The sequence below is a fragment of the Antrostomus carolinensis genome, unplaced genomic scaffold (assembly GCF_000700745.2).
Source record: "Antrostomus carolinensis isolate BGI_N321 unplaced genomic scaffold, ASM70074v2 scaffold41, whole genome shotgun sequence".
Lineage (NCBI taxonomy): Eukaryota > Metazoa > Chordata > Aves > Caprimulgiformes > Caprimulgidae > Antrostomus > Antrostomus carolinensis.
The window spans coordinates 109,980-118,389 of NW_010291771.1; the positions used below are offsets into that span (position 1 = coordinate 109,980).

Here is an 8,410-nt window from a genome sequence, read left to right on the forward strand (position 1 = left end):
TACTTCCAAACTTTATTTATAGCTTCAGTACAGTTGCCAGTTCATAGCTTGAGCCCAAATCTGGAGCTCCAAGTTTGAATTCCTCTTTGCAGTCCAGTCAAGAGCTCTAAACCTGACTCAACACTTGAACTACAGAAGCAGGAACTGTTTATTGATCTGGAATCTGCTGTTATTGCAAGACCTTTGCTGACCCACAGGGAGAACCAGCTTTGCCCCAGCCTGAAATAAAATGGTCCCTCTTTTCCGGACCTTAGAAATACAGCAGTACTGCAGCCCCAGCACCAACCTGCTCACAGCAACAGCCAACTCACAGACAGCTAACTCCCTGATAAAAAGCCTGCTGCTTGTACTTGTTTTACACAAATATAAAGCAGCCAAGTAAAAGGGGACACAGGGCTGAAGAAAGATGCCTTATAAGTAAGGCATCCTTGCTCACTGTTCTCTCTGAGCCCAGCTAGGCAAGTTTAGGTGGCAAGGGTAGGATCTGTAAGTAATACAAAGTCTCTACAAATTCAGTGAATGGTTTCACCTTACACTCCCACTTTAATGTAAATACTAAGGATTACGAGTTTCTTATTGAAGCTGCACAAGCCACACAGTCACAACTGCTTTCAGAACTGTCTCTCAGTATGATTTTTTCCTTTTTAAATGAAAGGAGATTTCCAATCTATTTAGAAACATGAAGCACTCTGCTAGGTATTTAGTGGCCACAACTGCAGGGAATAGAGGCAACAAAAATACAGCCATGACCACATTGCAACATTTTTTCCAACAGCATTTCTCATCCACATACTCCAGATGTGGCCATAACACTCACACAGGGACTAGCCAAGGGATGATCACATTCTTTTTTCTTCTTCTCTCCTTCAACCTCATGTTTTCCATGAAAATGGTAGGAATTTTTGCTTGAGTGCAATATATACTGTTGGAGTGATTACTGGTGTTTTTGAAGGTTAGGAAACTAGCTGACATCAAAACAGATCCTTTCTTTTTTTTTTTTTTTTTTTTTTTTTTTTTTTAGAAACTGGCATCTAAGTTATTTTTGATTCCTTAGAAAAACCATAAACCCAAGGACTGACACACGAGCAGAGGAAGCACAGCAAAGCCACTTCAAGCTTTCTCTGACAGTCTGCCTTAGGCCTCTTCAAAAACTTTACAGGTCCAAGCATGTTCCTCAAGTCTTGCAGACATCAGGGCAGCTGCTCTTGCATGGGCACCTCACATACCAGGTGATTTAAATATTCTCTACAGCATGGCAAAGTGATAGACCAACACCTCTCAGATTTTCTAGCTTTCTTCTTCCAGCACCAGAAGTGACAGAACCAGCTACAATAATACCTCTTGCACAGGCTGTTACAGCTTAAGAGGCATTTGTTCTTTTTTGTTTGGTTTGGTTTCGTTTTTTTTTTCCTGTTAGGTTTGTTTTTTGTTGTTGTTTTGTTTGTTTTTTTTTAACTGCCCACAAAGTCTGTAAGAAACAGGGATATTGCCATACCACTATGAAGACAGCTGCCACAGATGGGATTAATCATCATTTGGAAAGGAAGCACAAGGCCTCAGGGAATTAAGGCCGTAACAACTCATTGTCAACAAGGATCAAGAATGCTCATTTCAGTGAAGCTAAACATCATTCAGTCTTGCAGTACTCACACCTGAACTATTTTCAATCCAATTTAATTGGACCAGTAGATAATACTTAGTGGAGCTCACAATAGGAGCACCTCAAAGTGAAGACAGAGCTCAGGAATAGCAAGATAATTTCATCTGTGTTGCACTGGGCTAGCCAGTGCCAGCTTCAGGACCAACATTCCCAACTACGTTATCAACACAAGGCAGTAGACAGCTTCTGAAGGTCAATCTGTTCCATATATACTGGTTAGTTGTAGTATGTGGTAATGACTGCATCTGTTGACCAGGACACACAGCGCCTGCACCAGTAAGAACTGGATGAGCATCTCCTCTAATACACTCAGTTCTCTGCTGACCCCTTCAATCAACATCCTCACTACAGTTACAGACAGTAACCTCTAATTCTCTGTACTAAACTATTGCCTACAAAATAATTTTGAAATCCAGTTTAAACACAGACAAGTGTCTGAACTGAGTCAGAGTGAGAAGAGACATACAAAACTCACACTATGAGCAATGAACACATTCTGCCATGCTCAGCTTTTCCAAGATACGGCACTAACTCCAGAAGTTTTATGACCAGCTGTTTCTCCAGTGAACCAGTGCTGTAACAGTTACTAAATGCAATTAATAACAGTCTCTTGAATGTTCATGAAATCCCACAGCAAGATGAGTCATTTGCCTGGTTTCAAAAGAGAGGCTTCTCAAGCCAGTAACAGACCTGCAAAGGTACAACTGCTCAGAGAGTAGAAAATGTAGAGACGCTGCCTGCTACCTCCAGTAACAAATATTACACATCCAATTGAAAAAACCACCAAAACCTGCAGCAACCAATGTCATCCCTCATTTTAAGAGACTTGACACAATGTTTTTCCCAGTAGCCATCAGCAATTCAGTTTTCTGCAGCTGCAAGTTGTGCAAAGGCAACCCTTTGGAAAGTTGTTAATGAACAAATTCAGCTAGCAAAGTTCTAAAAATGAGATGTTATTTGAACTGGAAAAAGGCTTCCCCATTGCATTTACCTCCGTCAAGTCATGCCAGCTGATAGGAACTGATTTTTATGGCTCAAATAAAAGCCAAATTCCACCAATAACCTTGTTTGTTTGTAGTCACGCCCAGCACAGACCCTTAGCCTAAGAGATCGGGAAAGCCACAACACTGTGGAGAATACCTGGATGCATGCTTCTGGATTAGACCTGTTCTTGTTTTCTGAAGTAATTTTATTTGTATTAATGAGAATTTTGGTTTAATAAAGAAATTAGCTACACAAATATATGAGAAATCTGGTATTAGATACAACTATACTAGACAATTATGAGATCCAAGATATCAAGTAGCTTCTGAATATCAAAGTTAATTTTAGTAGCCACTTGTGTCAGCTTCCTCAGATACAGTTTACAATACCATGAATTCACATCATGTTCTTGATCACTCCTATCCAGTGCAGAGAGGGACAAGTATTCTTTCATATCTACCAACATCCTTCAATAAAGCACAAGGTGGCATTTTCCTCATTCTAGGACACCTGGTCTACCAAATTCAGGAACAGCCATAAACTTGACTTAGGTCCCTTAAGTGAAAGGGAATGTAAAATGTCAAGGCCAACACTGTATTTTTAGAGCTTTTGTTTCTCTTGAGGAAGCAGAGCAAATTCATGTTCCTATTGTTTGTGAGGAACCTTTCCCTCCCACTTCCAGTCTGCAACCAAATTTGACCATATGTTTTTAGTCAGTAAGACACTACCCTCATTTTAACTTAAGCTAATGTATTAATACTACTTCAATGTCCACAACCTCAATCTATTTTAAAAAATCCTTAACATTCAGGAGAGAAAAGGCCTAACAATATTTAATATATTCCAAAGCATCTCTCTGGTTGCATGATGAAAAAAAATAGTAAAAGCTACTTGTATCAGATCCTAACACACAAGAAACCCTCCAAATACCCAACAGAGACACTAGTACAAACATGATGTTATACTCAGCATCAGTCACACACAGGGCTCAGTTACAGCACAGACGGCCTTAACTCTTCCCAGGCTATGGAGAGTTGAAGGCTACACACCACCACATGAAAGGGAAATCTCTGATTAGTGTTGAGACCTTGGATTTGCCCTGAAGATGGGACATGGACAAATAAATTTCTTATATAAATGTTATCACCACCAAAAAAAAAAAAAGTAATTTTATTTTAAGCTTTGTTGTAATTACACGTTTTCAGGGCCACATGCAAAGACTGATCAGCTCTCACTAATACTTTGTTTACATACAGCATACATAGTCTTCAGGCAGCAAGATTCATGGTACTTACTTGCTGGACTACAACAGGAACAACACTGTTATGCCTGCTACTGCAAGCCTTCACTACTGTTTCCCACTGAAAACTCTGCATCTTAACCTATTTTAGTTGTTGCTAGATTTATTGGATTATGATTACACAGCTCACCAGCTATGTCAAGACCCCAAGCAACATATCACATGATTCTGAATCACTTTTCTTTTTTCTTGAATCTGATCTCTCTTCAGATGCTCTTTAAGAGGTCAGACTATCAGCTCCAAGACAAAGAACTTGCACGAATAAAAAGCTCTAGAGTTAACACCTGAAGGACCAGACTCTCAGACTGTAAATCTCACGAGGGTGAGGAGAGAGGGAGAAAGACTAGGCCTGTCCCTGTCCTTAAACATGGTCCTTTTTCCTTGTAGACTCTGTATACATTTACACAGTTGAGTGGGTAACAAGAGAAACAAAAAAAACCCTTGAGCCTCTAGTTATGACCAAATGGAATTTCCCCTTATAAATCACAAGTCTCAGGAATGACATCACATTGCATCAGCATCTTCAGTTCTCAACAATCAAGACACAGGTCAACTGTCTTCAGAAAAAAATGAAACCCTCCTACATCACCTCAGACTTGAGTTACACACTTCATTTTTCTAGCAAGCTACTGGAACTTGCACAGATGAGTCATTCGCCCCATCTGACTTTCACAAGTCCCTCTCTTTTAGGCTTCCCTAAGTAATTCCAGAAGCAGACTAGCAGCAATAACATGGAATAGCAGTAGGCAAGCTCTGGAAGAGAACAGCACCAAAAGGCACTACTGCAGTTAAGCATTATATCACTTCTGTATTTTGAAGACAAAGCCAATACATAGCCTATTCTATATGTACTCAAAAAATGAGGTGTCCAGGATGAGCACATTGACAACTTCTACAGTTCAGTTGTTTTGTCCATTATATGATTAAGACACATATGTACAGGAGCATTTTAACAGTCCTCAGCAGTTTCAGCCTGGTTTGTACTTCACGGCATTCAAATCTTGCAAAAGATGTGTAAAAGGAAACAGTAGAACAGTTACCCCTCTCAGTAAGGAGTCTAAATATACACAACAGTGTGTATACAGAAATTCTATTTAGAGTAACTGAATTCACTCCTATGGCTTTTTAGCAGCATCCAACATGTATCTAAGTCTGCAAGAGTGCTCAGCTGTCACCACCCTGGTTTAGGGGAGCACCATCACAGCAGAGGAACACTGACAGTCAGCTCAAGGATGTTGCCTAAGTACACTATTTGTGAGAATTTGCAGTTATTCTTCCATTCAAGTCTCTTAGAGAAGGAGTTCAGAACAAACAATTGCTTTAACACCTAGAACCAGGTACACAGTGTAAGTCTACCTTCAAGACAAGCACAAATTTATTTTTCCTAATTAACAGTGTATCAATTTGAGGTTTATATTCTAGTATTAAAGACATTTCTTCATAACAACATATTTGCTGGCAGTCCCTTTAAAAGAAGGTTAGTTGTTTTAAACTAGTTTTATACCCAAAAACATTATTCCAATTTCAGCAAACCCCTTCTCATAAACACCCTACAACCCCACCACAAAGAAGGCTTTTTACTACATGTATCTCCAAGTGCTATCATAGCCTTTGAGCACAATTTCCTCTTTAAAAAAAAAAAAAAAAAAAAGAGTGGGGGCAGGGAAGCAGCCTTTAGCCATGAGGGACGGAGAAGGTAGCCATACTGTCATTTCATAAGGAAAGCATGGTGGAAAGTACTTTTACACAAACACAATTTCCTCTCCACCTCCTGTAGCAAGCTTCTTTTTGATGCTGTGGTGCCTGCACTAGCTGAAACATTACAGCAATCACCACAGATCAATGAGCAGAGAGCAGAAATCTCACCTGATAGTAAGTCTTAATGTTTCTGACTAAGATGGTCAGGTTTTGAACCCGAAGATAGGTGTCATTATTTACATGCTTGTTGACACGTTGGTTGGTTGGTCGAGGATCTCTATTAAAAGAAAAAGAAAATAAAATATTACTACTTTACTCTGTGCCAAGACTTACCATCTCAATGATGCACTATTAGGAAACCTCTTAAAAATTTACCCACTAAATGCACTGACATAATTATACAGAATACATATACACATTGATTCATGATAGAATAAGCTGCTTACCTTTGCACTTATGTATAACTTGGAAATTTTCCTGCGTGCCACAAAGTAACCTACTTTAGGTTAACCCACACAGCAATTCGGAGCAGCTTCCCACCTTTTTTATATTTCCCCGAAGCAAAGAGCATATTTAGTTTGTGCACACCAGATCAAAGCACTCTCTGATAATAAGGGGTTTATCTCATTCAGATAAAGGGAAGCCTAGGAAAGACTACCATGCCTTTCCTGGCTTTGCAGTTTTATGCCAAGACAAGGGTGTTAACACTTGATCAATGATCCCTGTGCAAACTGCAAAACCCAGACATATTACACAGTGAAGTGAAAAAGGAGCACTGCACTTTTATTATACCCATATCATCCAACTAGATCTTTCTCATATACACAATGTGTCACAAAAACCAGCTCTACTGGGCTCTAATTACACTGGGCTTCACAATATGAACAAAATATAAACATAGGTAGAGATATAACCAAGACAGGAAAAAAAGTTGGTGGAAAGATTTCAGGGAAAGACACCTGAAGTTTTTGTTTGATTTTAAAAGAAGTAAATAAAAACTGTGCCTGAAGCAATTTTATTTCTAAAATAAAAAACTCAAGAGTTGCAAGTAATTTAATATTAACATGCACCTTCCAATTCTCTGTGTACACCCTAACCTGTTGCAAAAAAAGGAACCTGCAAATCTTTATCTGCCAATAGTAAAGATCAAAGCCTTGCATTTCCTCTCTAATAAAGACTCTTATCAGCAAACTCCTACACAATCCAAACACCTGCCTCCCAGAGCTCTGCTTGGGCTGTTAATTAAGCCATTCACAGCTCTTCCAGGGCCAAATATTGAACTCGGGTGTTGACAAGGAAATAAAAGAGGAACTGATACAATATTTATTTTAAAAATATATCTGCCAAAGTTTACATATGTATGTCAAAGAGCTTTTTCTTTCTTTTTTTTTTTTTAAATGCTCAACCATCCAAACGCACCTCTCTATTGAAAGCAGTGCCATGTGTATAAATATGACAGAATACACTGATATTCCAGAGATGAGAGAAAACTGCCTTGGCAGCAGATAACATCAGACACAATGTTTATGTACCAGGGTTCAAGCAAATTGAAGTACAGATGACCAAAACTGCCACTGATGTAAACTAGCAAGACCCCACACAGCCTTTACCGTAACAAAGGATTTTGTAGACTGATTGGCACTGTAATAAATCAGATAAAAAAGAGAACAAAGAGAGGCAACTGTAACAAGCTCTTAAAGTCAAGTCTGTAATAAGTATTCCATTTTACTGATGCTCAGATACAGCAGTACGGAAGCCATACCCATACACAGTTTGACAGTATGGGTCTTCAGCAACACACCAAGTTGCAGAAGCATAAATGGCACCTGGGCTTAAACTCAAAGAATATCTTGCCTTCAGCACACTCTGAGCAGATGATAGACCCTGAAGGAAGCTGGATGCTCAGCTTTTTTAAGCAAGGTCACAACAATAAACCAGGAAGCTAAAAGGGAAAAAACATACAGTAAAGAGAAGCTAGCAAAACAGAAGGGTCAGCCTACAGTTCTCATTTCCACATGAAAGCCCATGTGGGCAGCATGCCATGTCTACGACCAGGAAAAGAAAGTTTTGACTACACAGCAGAGCAATACCCCACAACACTTCCAAAAACTGCACAAAATGAGGCAAAAACCCACAAAACACACCCACGGGCCACAGCAAAGAAGACGCAATTTTTTTTTAACAGCTGTAGGCAGCATAACTGCAGGACCTGGATGAGGTTTGCAAAAGCACGTAAACACAGAACAACTCCTCCTTCCAAGACAAGACCTGCTCATCTTTTGGCACAGTGGAGCTAGTCGCCTGTTACAAGAACATAAGCATTGGCAGGACCAGGCTCTCAGAAGCAATTCTGGAGCTTTTATCCTATCATCTTCATTAAGGGTAATTGGTTGCCCCAAGAGCCCTTAAAGCCACTGACCTCGGGGTCCTCTTAACCTGGAGCCAAGCCACAGCATACACTGTCACTCCGGCAGTCCTGCCTCCTCCTCCTCACAAACAAGGAAGTTTAAAGCTTTTCTGAAAACAGAATGTAGCTCAAAAAACTGACAGTTTGCATTTCTGAATACGTTGAAGCCAGCTTCATCCAGCACCCCAGTTCACTTCAGAGAGGAAAGACCCTTTGCACAAGATGTGAAAGGCCAGCACAGCCAGTATTTCAAACTGCCACAGGGTTCAACCTCTACCACAGGAAAAACTGAACAATTCCTTCTCAACAAGTAATATCCCATTTCTTCATTTGTTACCATATTTTTTTTCTTAATCCTGGA

General features: G+C 39.7%; 1 protein-coding gene across 1 annotated transcript in view; it reads right to left on the reverse strand.

Moving 5' to 3' along the window:
• The window catches only part of CCDC88C (coiled-coil and HOOK domain protein 88C), a 92,097-nt gene extending 86,185 nt beyond the window's left edge, over positions 1-5,912 (reverse strand). The window contains exon 1 of the mRNA XM_029087149.1: positions 5,811-5,912. The gene's annotated coding sequence lies outside the window, so the exon portion shown is untranslated. The remainder of the gene's footprint in view (positions 1-5,810) is intronic.
• Positions 5,913-8,410: the final 2,498 nt, after the last annotated feature.